At 40.4% G+C, this 10,111-nt stretch overlaps 1 non-coding gene across 1 annotated transcript; it reads left to right on the forward strand.

Moving 5' to 3' along the window:
* The first annotated feature begins 9,023 nt into the window (after positions 1-9,023).
* Positions 9,024-9,130, forward strand: LOC127124059 (small nucleolar RNA R71). The gene has a single exon (XR_007803700.1). It is a non-coding gene; the product is annotated as a small nucleolar RNA R71 (small nucleolar RNA).
* The last annotated feature ends 981 nt before the right edge of the window (positions 9,131-10,111 follow it).

A 10,111-nucleotide genomic window follows, 5' to 3' on the forward strand; every position in this document is an offset into this window, starting at 1 on the left:
AACTGTAGTTGTGGGGGATCGGATCGTAATCCGCCCTACCGAGTTCAGTGCGAGATACCTCTGAACCAACTAACAGTGAGTACTGCTTTTCTTTTTCTTTTTCTTTTTCTTTTTGTAGCAATTTTTTTTTACAATTCTTTGGTTTAAATGACTTTGTGAGGGTCACCTATACCGGAGTTTCCTTTTTGCTTTCTTTTATTTTTTTTGTTCTTCTGGATCATTCACTTATTTGCATCGGTCCCCTACGTAGAGGATGCGTAAGCCGGAGCTGACTGCTGAGATAAACTACTAAGGACTTATACGGAAATGATGATTAAGGCCATGGTATATGGGGTTTCGGGAATGATTCCTATATTTACGAAGTCTATGGTGCTAAAACAGATACTGATGTTTCCCAAAGTTCTCCCAAGTCACCGCATCCTTACTCAAAACATGTCCTTAAAACCTGAAAACTTTCGAAATAACACTATTTTCTTTTTGCAAAAAAAATTTTGGTGGGGCTAAAGGTATGGGGAGGTAGGATTGTACTAAGGATCTACTATATTTGGTGACTTGTCAGACTCATGCATTATACTAAAAAGCAAAATAAACAACTGAAAGGGAAATTAAACAACTAAAAGGAAATAAACAGTCTAAAAACAGCAAATAAACTGAAAATAAAAGGAAAACGATAAATGCAACGATAAATGCTCCTCCCACACTTAAATCGAACATTGTCCCCAATGTTTCGAAATAAGATAAGGGAAGAGTTACCTGCCAACCTATTACTGACCACTAGTGCCCTCGCCATCCTGAGGTGGACGACGGGATCGGGTACGACGACGGTCTCTCTGATCCATCCTCGCCTGCAGGGCATCCTGAGTGGTCCTCACCTCTTGAAGGTTACCAATAATGGAACCTTGGGTGGCTTCAATTAGTGCCATGTGTCTCTGGTTGTATTGTTGTTGACGGGCTTGTGTATTTGTTATCGCAAGCATAGACTGTAGAACGGTCTCGTAGGACCTGTCTGTCCTCCGCTGCGACTCTTGCATAAAGCTCATGTTGTCCGCCATTTGTTGCTGGATGGTAGAGAGTAGGTCATCTCGCCTCTTCTCTCTAGCCATGTGGTCACGCCACATCTCCTCTGTAATATAGAAGCCAGGAGTGGTACCTGCAGAAGAAGAAGATGGTGCGGTGTGTGGTGGTGAAGGATGATGGGGGGACACATGTGGTACGGGAGATCTCTCTCTCCGATCATATTCATCATCTATGTCTGGTCCCGCCTCATCAGGAATGTTAGGAGGAAGAGGACCCAAAACAGGTGGAGCATTTAAATCGTAGGTCCAATTCCTCTCATCATGTATATCTGTACGTCTAGTGCAAGGTAGAATAACAGATGGGATGGCCACACCATGAATCATAAGTGTATAACCTCCTTCTCTCCTTGAACGACACAATTTCATGTCTCTCAGAAATTTTAAGTTAATTGTGCAAGGAGGTAAGGGGTTTAGGGTAGCCAACTCATTGTTCAGGTTAAGTTCCCAAGAAATAGACGTAATTAATCCACCAAAAGAAATCGGTCCCGCCTTACTCAGAGTTAAAATCATATGGGCGAGCATGAACAGAACCGAATTAATTTTCCTATTTGTGAGGCTTCCTTGCATAAATAGAAGCTCTCTAGCGTTAACCTTATTTGGATTCTCCCGGCCAAAAACAGTGCATGCCAACAGATATCTAAAAACTCTGATGACCGGGTTATGGATGGTTGAGGCAAGAACTCCTTCAAAAGAGTTAATGGAAGTGTTTGGTAGACGCTCCCAGAAGGAAAATACCTTAACAGCCCATTCGGAATCCAAAGGGGCCTCAAAAATAGCACCCTCCCCATGAGGGATCCCTAACAGACTGGCTAGTTCATCGGTACTGAATTGGTATTCAACAGCAAACATTCTAAATTGAACAGTACCGACTGTGCTAGCAGTGTTAGGGCTGACAATATAAATTAAGGAACTTAAAAACTCGATTGTCAGCCGCTCATAGGTGGGTTCTTTGTTGATAAAGAAATTATGCAAACCTAAGAAGTCTAATAAATGAAAAACTCTATGGTAGATACCTAAAGTATATAGACAATCTTCGTCAACATACCTCGTCGGGAGAAGTTCCCGATTTTGCAACCGTTCAATGATTTTTCTTTGTCTCTCCCCTGGTTTCCCTCCTCGAAGAACGAATCCGTTGAATTCCATTTGAATGCTCTTGAAATGTGGATGAAGAAGATGAAGTGGTTGGTGAAAAGGTTGGATTTTTACAAAATCCGGCGGATGAAATCAAAAATGGAAAGTGGATTTGTGATTTGTGTGGTATGATGGTTAGGAAAGTATGAGCTTTTTATGGGTTCAATGGCTTTTTTCCAAGGTGAAAAAATGGGTTTTGGAGGTTGGAAGTAGCAAAAATGGTGAAAAAGAGAGGTCTGCCCCGACCATTTACAGACGCTGTGGCGGGCGCCACAGGTCCTATGGCTTTGAGGGGGTCTGGATAGCATTTGTCTTGTGATTCTCCTAGTTTCTTTGACTTGCATAATTTTATAAAAGTAAAAACAAAAATAAAAAGTGAAACTGAAACAAAAACAAAAACAGAAATTAAATATAAATATAAATAAATAACTGAAAAAATTAAAATGCAACATAAAATAAATATAAAACATATATAGATAAAAATAGAAATAATAATGTACGGTAGTAGTTTATATAGTATCCAAATGTGATAATGTAAAATGAGAAATGAAAATACGATAAATATATGAAAGAGAAATAAAGTGAAATGGTGAGATCAGGTATTAGGGTGGTCGTCTGCCTGAGTGGATTCACGGAGCACGACTATCTCCTGTCTGAGCTCGGCGATCTCCTGATATAGACAATCAGCTTCAGTAGCGTGGGTGAGATCAGACACTCCAATCTGTAAAGTTAGGTCCGCCACTTCTTGTCTATGCGTTGCAATCTCTCTACGGCACTCAGCAATCTGGGTGCGTATGTCGGGTGTCTGCAATGAATGATTATTAGAGAGAACAGTGATTCTAGGAGATGGTGGTGCAGGTGTGTATTCAACAACTGCGGGCGATCTCGGCTCCTCAACAGTCTCTCCCTGGCCCTCTAGAGCATAACTCCAATTCGCTGGATCATGCACACTAGTCATCATAGGGTCTGGCAATGTGAAGTAATGGATGGCCTCACTGTCAACTAGCAATCGGAATTGACATGGGTGGAAAGAAGCTCTCCTCATCAATCCTCTGGTCAAACAGAAATCGATGTCTATGGTAGTATATCCACAGTAGGTCCGAAGATGCAACAACTTCCGAGATAGACCCAAAGCGACGGTAATCTATGTGACGATTCCACCAACATCGATGACTCCTTCGGTGGATCTAGAGATACCGCTGAAATTATTCAATAAAAAGTTCCCACATGCTACTGGGCGAGACTGGGATGCGCAAAATAATAGGAAGATCTCCTCTTCACTCAGTAGAGTCTCTGCATCCTGTCTTCCCAATAAGGAATGTGCTAATATCATCTGAAAATATCTGAAGGCTGGGTTATGTATGACATAAGATAACTGTGTAGATGGGTCCTAGCTTCCGCTGCCTGATATATCACTCCAAAACTTCTCCACTTCCTTACCCAGGAAATATCCCAAAGGTGTCTCCGGGATAGCATCAGGAGTAGTCTGGAAACCTAATAAGTCGCCGAACTCTTTCTGGCTGAAGGAGTACTCAACTCCAAAGAGCCTGAAAGCAGCATACCCATCTGGTCCAGATTATGGGTCGTAGTCGAATGAACTCAGGAACTCCAAAGTCAGGTTTCTATATGTGTTGCTCAAGTCATCAGCAAATTCATCCCAGTGGAGCTGGTGGCTAAGGAATCGGATACTAGGCTCGATACCCAGTGCCTCCATACAATGCTGATCAGGGTAACGTGTGGGTGCCATAGGGCGCTGGTATAAATCAATGTAACGCTCCCTCTGAGCATTGTCTCTATAGGCAACATGCATGTCATCAAAACCCTGCGTCCTGTAAAAGTTAGGAAAGTGATCCTGAAAATACAAACCATTCAAACTTTAGTCTCAATGCAAAATAAGATAAAATAAAATAAAAATAAAACTAAATGTAAATAAATGCGAAAAAAAAGTAAAATGAAAAGAAAAACCATGGGTTGCCTCCCACGCAGCGCTTGTTTAACGTCATTAGCTTGATGGTTAGAATTTATACACCTGTAGTAGTGGTAATTTGTGGATCAATCAGGGTGTGGCTTGAGTAGTATGTTGGAATGTCTCCTCCTTTGTAGAGCTTCAGTCTTTGTCCATTTACAATGAATGGACTACAGGTATCGTTCTTGATTTCTACGGCTCCGGATCTCAGAATCTTGGATACTTCGAAGGGACCAGTCCATCTTGAACGTAGCTTTCCAAGGAAAAGTCGTAACCTAGTGTTGAAAAGGAGAATAAAATCGCCTACATTGAAGTTTTTCTTTACTATTCTTTTGTCATGATAGGCTTTTGTCCTCTCTTTATATATTTTTGCATTCTCGTAGGCAGATTGCCTAAGTTCTTCTAATTTATGAATGTCCAGGATACGCTTTTCTCCAGCGGCTAAGTAGTCTAAATTCAAAGTTTTAATGGCCCAATAGGCCTTATGCTCTAACTTGAATGGTAAGTGACATGATTTTCCATAAACTAGTTGGTAAGGAGTAGTTCCTATATGGGTTTTGAAAGCGGTTCTATAGGCCCATAATGCTTCTTGAAGCTTCTGAGACCAATCTCTCCTAGAAATAGAAACAGTTTTCTCTAGGATCTGTTTTATCTCCCTATTAGATACTTCTACTTGGCCAATAGTTTGTGGGTGGTATGGTGTTGCTACTCTATGTCTAACTCCATATTTTCTTAAAAGTTTGTCAAATATTCTCGATATAAAGTGTGATCCTCCATCGCTTATGACTAAACGTGGTGCTCCAAATCTAGGGAATATATAGTTTTTAAATAGTTTGATTACTACCCTAGTGTCGTTTGTGGGTGCGGCTATAGCTTCAATCCACTTAGACACATAGTCTACAGCTACTAAGATATACCTATTTCCTAAGGATGGTGGAAAAGGTCCCATGAAATCTATACCCCATACGTCGAAGAGTTCTACTTCCTGAATGTTTCTTAGAGGCATTTCATCACGTCTTGAAATGTTTCCAGTGCGTTGGCATCTGTCGCATTTGACAATGTAAGCATAGACATCGCGCCATGGTAGGCCAGAATAGGCCAGCTTGAAGAATCTTGGCGTATGTCTTAGAGGTGCTCGCATGTCCATCATAAGGTGCAGAATGACAATGCTGGATAATATTTTTTACTTCTTCTTCTGGGACGCAACGGCGAAAGATGCCATCTTTACCCCTTTTGAAAAGGAGTGGTTCGTCCCAATAGAAGTTTCTCACATCGTGGAAGAATTTCTTCTTGCGGTAGTAGTCAAGATCAGGGGGTACTATATCAGCAGCTAGGTAATTAACGAAATCTGCATACCATGGTACGTTACTTATTGCTAAGGAATTTTGGGAGTGCTCATAAAGGTCTAGGTTATTGTCTTCAATGGTTTCTACTTTAGCGATCAGTCTATCATAGGCGAAATCATCATTTATAGGTACTAGTTCAGGTTTTAGATGTTCTAGCCTAGAAAGGTGATCGGCCACTACAATTTCAGTTCCTTTTTTATCTCTTATGTCTAAATCAAACTCTTGTAGTAATAGAATCCATCGGAGTAACCTGGGCTTGGCATCTTTTTTACTTAATAGGTAACGAATGGCAGCATGATCGGTGTAAACTATAATTTTTGTTCCTACTAGATAAGATCTAAATTTGTCTATAGAGAAAACTACAGCGAGTAATTCTTTTTCGGTTGTTGCGTAATTAAGTTGGGCATCATCTAGGGTTCTACTGGCATAATAAATGGCATATAACTTTTTTTCTTTTCTTTGTCCTAGAACGGCTCCAACTGCATAATCACTAGCATCGCACATTATCTCAAAGGGTTCCGACCAATCGGGCGGTTTCATAATGGGTGCTGAGATTAATGCTTGCTTTAAAAGATTAAATGCATCATTACATTTTTCATCAAAAATGAATTCAGCATCTTTCATTAAAAGTCCGGTTAACGGTTTAGTTATTTTGGAGAAGTCCTTAATAAAACGCCGGTAGAATCCAGCGTGTCCAAGAAAGCTTCGGACTTCTCTGATTGTTTTTGGTGGTTTTAGGTTTTCTATAACTTCTATTTTAGCTTTATCTACCTCTATACCTTTTTCAGAAACTATATGTCCTAAAACTATTCCTTCGGTCACCATGAAATGACATTTTTCCCAATTTAGCACGAGGTTCACCTCCACGCATCTCTCCAGGATTTCCTCAAGGTTAGCAAGACAATTGTGGAAATTGAATCCGCAAACCGAGAAATCATCCATAAACACTTCCATGATACCATCTAGGTAATCTGCAAAGATTGACATCATGCAGCGTTGGAAAGTACCTGGGGCGTTACAGAGGCCGAAAGGCATTCGTCTGTAGGCAAAAGTTCCATAGGGGCATGTAAAGGTAGTTTTTTCTTGATCTTCGGGGTGAATTGGTATTTGGAAGAATCCAGAGTATCCATCTAGATAGCAGAAGTAAGAGTGTCTGGCTAGACGCTCCAACATCTGGTCTATAAATGGTAAAGGGAAATGATCCTTCCTAGTTGCTTTATTTAATTTTCTATAATCTATACACATCCGCCATCCTCCTTCTAAACGTTTTGCTACATGTTCGCCTTTATCGTTTTGCACGACCGTGATGCTTCCCTTTTTAGGTACTACATGCACAGGGCTCACCCACTTACTATCCGAGATCTGATAGATTATACCTGCCTCAAGTAACTTAAGAACTTCCTTCTTAACAACATCACTCATTATAGGGTTTATTCTTCTCTGATGCTCCCTAGAGGGTTTTGAATCTTCTTCGAGCGAAATCTGATGCATGCATACGGATGGGCTTATACCTTTCAGGTCAGAGATATTATATCCTAAGGCTGAGGGATATCTTCGTAAAACGTCTAAAAGTTGGTTCGTCTTCTCTTGGCTCAAGGTAGCACTGACTATAACTGGACGGTTCATCTTTTCATCGAGGAACTCATATCTCAGGTTCTTAGGCAGCTCCTTAAGTTCTAAGGTTGGTTTCTTAGGGCATGGTATAGGATCTGGAGTAAGGGATAAACATTCGTAAAGGTTATCATCGATGTAAGGTTCTTTAAAGTCATCATCTTCCTTTATGGGGGTTGATGGTAACTTAATAATTTCTTTTTGTTCTAATTCTCTAACACATTCATCGATGATATCTAAGGCATAACACGAGTCTCCCATCACATGTGCCATAATAAATTTCGAAAGTATAAATTCTATTTTCTCGTCGCCTACCTCAAATGTAAACTTTCCTTTCTTGACATCTATTATGGCTCCTGCAGTTGATAAGAATGGTCTACCTAGAAGAATTGGTATATCATTGTCCTCTTTGATGTCCATGACGACAAAATCAATAGGGATAAATAGTTGACCTATCCTAACAGGGACATCTTCTAAAATGCCTATCGGATATTTGATAGATCTATCGGCTAACTGAAGTGACATCTTAGTGGGTTGTAATTCTCCTAAATTTAATCTCTCACAAACTGCTAGAGGCATTAAGCTCACACTAGCTCCTAAGTCTAGAAAAGCTTTTTCGATGACATGATTACCCAAAAGGCAAGGAATGGAGAAATTTCCAGGATCTTTATCTTCTTTGCTAATTTGTCCTCGGAAATTGCATTACATTCCAAAGGCTTCAGATCGTCAAGTCTACGTTTGTTGGTAAGGATGTCTTTCAGAAACTTTGCATAAGAAGGTATTTGGGTGATGGCTTCTGTGAAAGGGATTTCTACGTGAAGTTTTTCTATAACTTTAATAAATTTTTGGTATTGTTTATTGATCTGGGTTTGTTTGAGTCTTTGGGGATATGGTATAGGTGGTTTATATGGCGGGGGCGGTATGTAAATTTTATCTTTAGGTTCTTCTCCTTTCTTTCGACCATCCTGGTTTTCAGATTCTTCTGGTTCCTTTACTTCGTCCGGGGGTTTGGTGCATTCCTTAGAAGTTTCGGGTTCACTCAATCTTGGGTTTGGTGGCTCATCATAAGCGTTCCCACTTCGTAGGGTAATGGCATTGGCTTGTCCTCTCGAATTTTGTTGAGGTGGTCCAGGGAATTGTCCTCCAGGTGTAGTCTGAGGGGCTTGGTTTAAAGCTACCTGAGAGATCTGTGTTTCAAGCATCTTGGTATGAGTAACTATTTGGGAAACCTTGGCTCCTAACTGAGTAATCAATTCATTAACATGAATGTTTTGGTTCATGAACTCCTTGTCTTGTTGGGTTTGAGCGGTGATAAAATTTTCCATAATTTTCTCAAGGCTCGGCTTTTGTGGTACAGGTTGCATAGGTTGATTTGATCTAGGGGCTTGATAACTAGGTCTCTGAGGTGCATTATTTTGAATAGGGTTATTGTTTTTATAGGAGAAGTTAGGGTGATTCCTCCATCCAGGGTTATAGGTATTCGAATATGGGTTCCCTTGGGTGTAGTTCACTTGCTCGGACTGGGTTTCGTTTAATAGACTGCATTCTGCGGATTGGTGTCCTTGGGTTCCACATATCTCACAATCCGATGAAACTGCGGCTACAGTATTCGGGTTCGTGTACATATGCTCGACTTTAAGGGCTAATGCGTCCATTTTAGTCTGCATCATGTCTATAGAGCTTAGTTCATGCACTCCTCCTTGGGCTTCCTTCTTCTCCACTGTCGCTCGTTCGATTCCCCATGATTGATGGTTTTGAGCCATGTCTTCGATGAGGGCACTAGCTTCAGGGTAAGGTTTGTTCATCAGAGCACCGCCTGCGGCAGCGTCAATGGTCATCTTTGTGTTGTAATGAAGTCCATTATAGAAGGTTTGAATGATTAACCAATTTTCTAAGCCATGATGTGGGCATGCTCGTAACAACTCTTTATATCTCTCCCAAGCTTCGAACAACGATTCTCCTTGGTTTTGGGTAAATCTAGTTATATGGTTTTGAAGAACGGCGGTCTTACTCGGGGGAAAATATCTAGCAAGAAAAACTCTTCTAAGGTTATCCCAAGTCGTAATGGAATTGGGTGGAAGGGAATCTAACCATGATAGAGCTTTATCTCTGAGGGAAAAAGGAAATAATCTTAAACGTATTGCCTCAGGAGAAGCTCCATTGGTTTTAAAAGTATCTGCTAATTGAAGAAATATTTTTAAATGTTGGTTTGGGTTCTCGGTAGCGAGACCCGCGAATTGTCTCTGTTGCACTAATTGTAACAGAGATGGTTTAAGTTCAAGATTATTGGCTGGGATGATTGGGTTTACTATACTAGAACTAGGTTCTTCGTTAGATGGTGGAGCGAAATCTTTAAGACGTCTTTGGTTTTGATCTTCGGCCATAGCTCTCTTAATTCTATGAAAGAATAAACGTGCGCGAGCGTAACGTTCAGGTTCCGCCAGAGGATTTACTAAACTTAAACTTCCGGTGCTGCGAGTTCTTCGCATCGACCGGCGGGAAATAACCTAAGTCTAAACGATATAACAACAGGAAAATGAAATTTGACGAAATTGGTCCCCGGCAACGGCGCCAAAAACTTGATGCGTTGTAAATCTTGATGTTCGCAAGTGTACGAACGCGTCAGAGTAATATAAAAGATTATCGAACCACAAAGACCAAGTGTCAATCTATCGTTATCTATTGTTATGGTGTTTATCAAAGGCAATTAAAATAGGTGTTTTTGTAGTGTGCAATTGAAAAGTAAAGCTTTAAAATAAATTTAATTAATAAAGACAGGGTCGAATGTAATTCACATAATTAAATGATAATCCAAGTACTTGCTAATAGAACTACTTATGGGCAATGTTTCCTACTTTGAAAAGAACTAATTTAACGGGAACTGTCGCTTTCGCGTATTCAGAACCGAGTTGTACTCCCTAATCAAACCCTCTTATTGTCACTTATAAAAAGGCGCGCATTGCGTTAGAGTAGTAAACCTA

This window comes from Lathyrus oleraceus, chromosome 2, assembly GCF_024323335.1.
Source record: "Lathyrus oleraceus cultivar Zhongwan6 chromosome 2, CAAS_Psat_ZW6_1.0, whole genome shotgun sequence".
NCBI classification, from domain to species: Eukaryota; Viridiplantae; Streptophyta; class Magnoliopsida; order Fabales; family Fabaceae; genus Lathyrus; species Lathyrus oleraceus.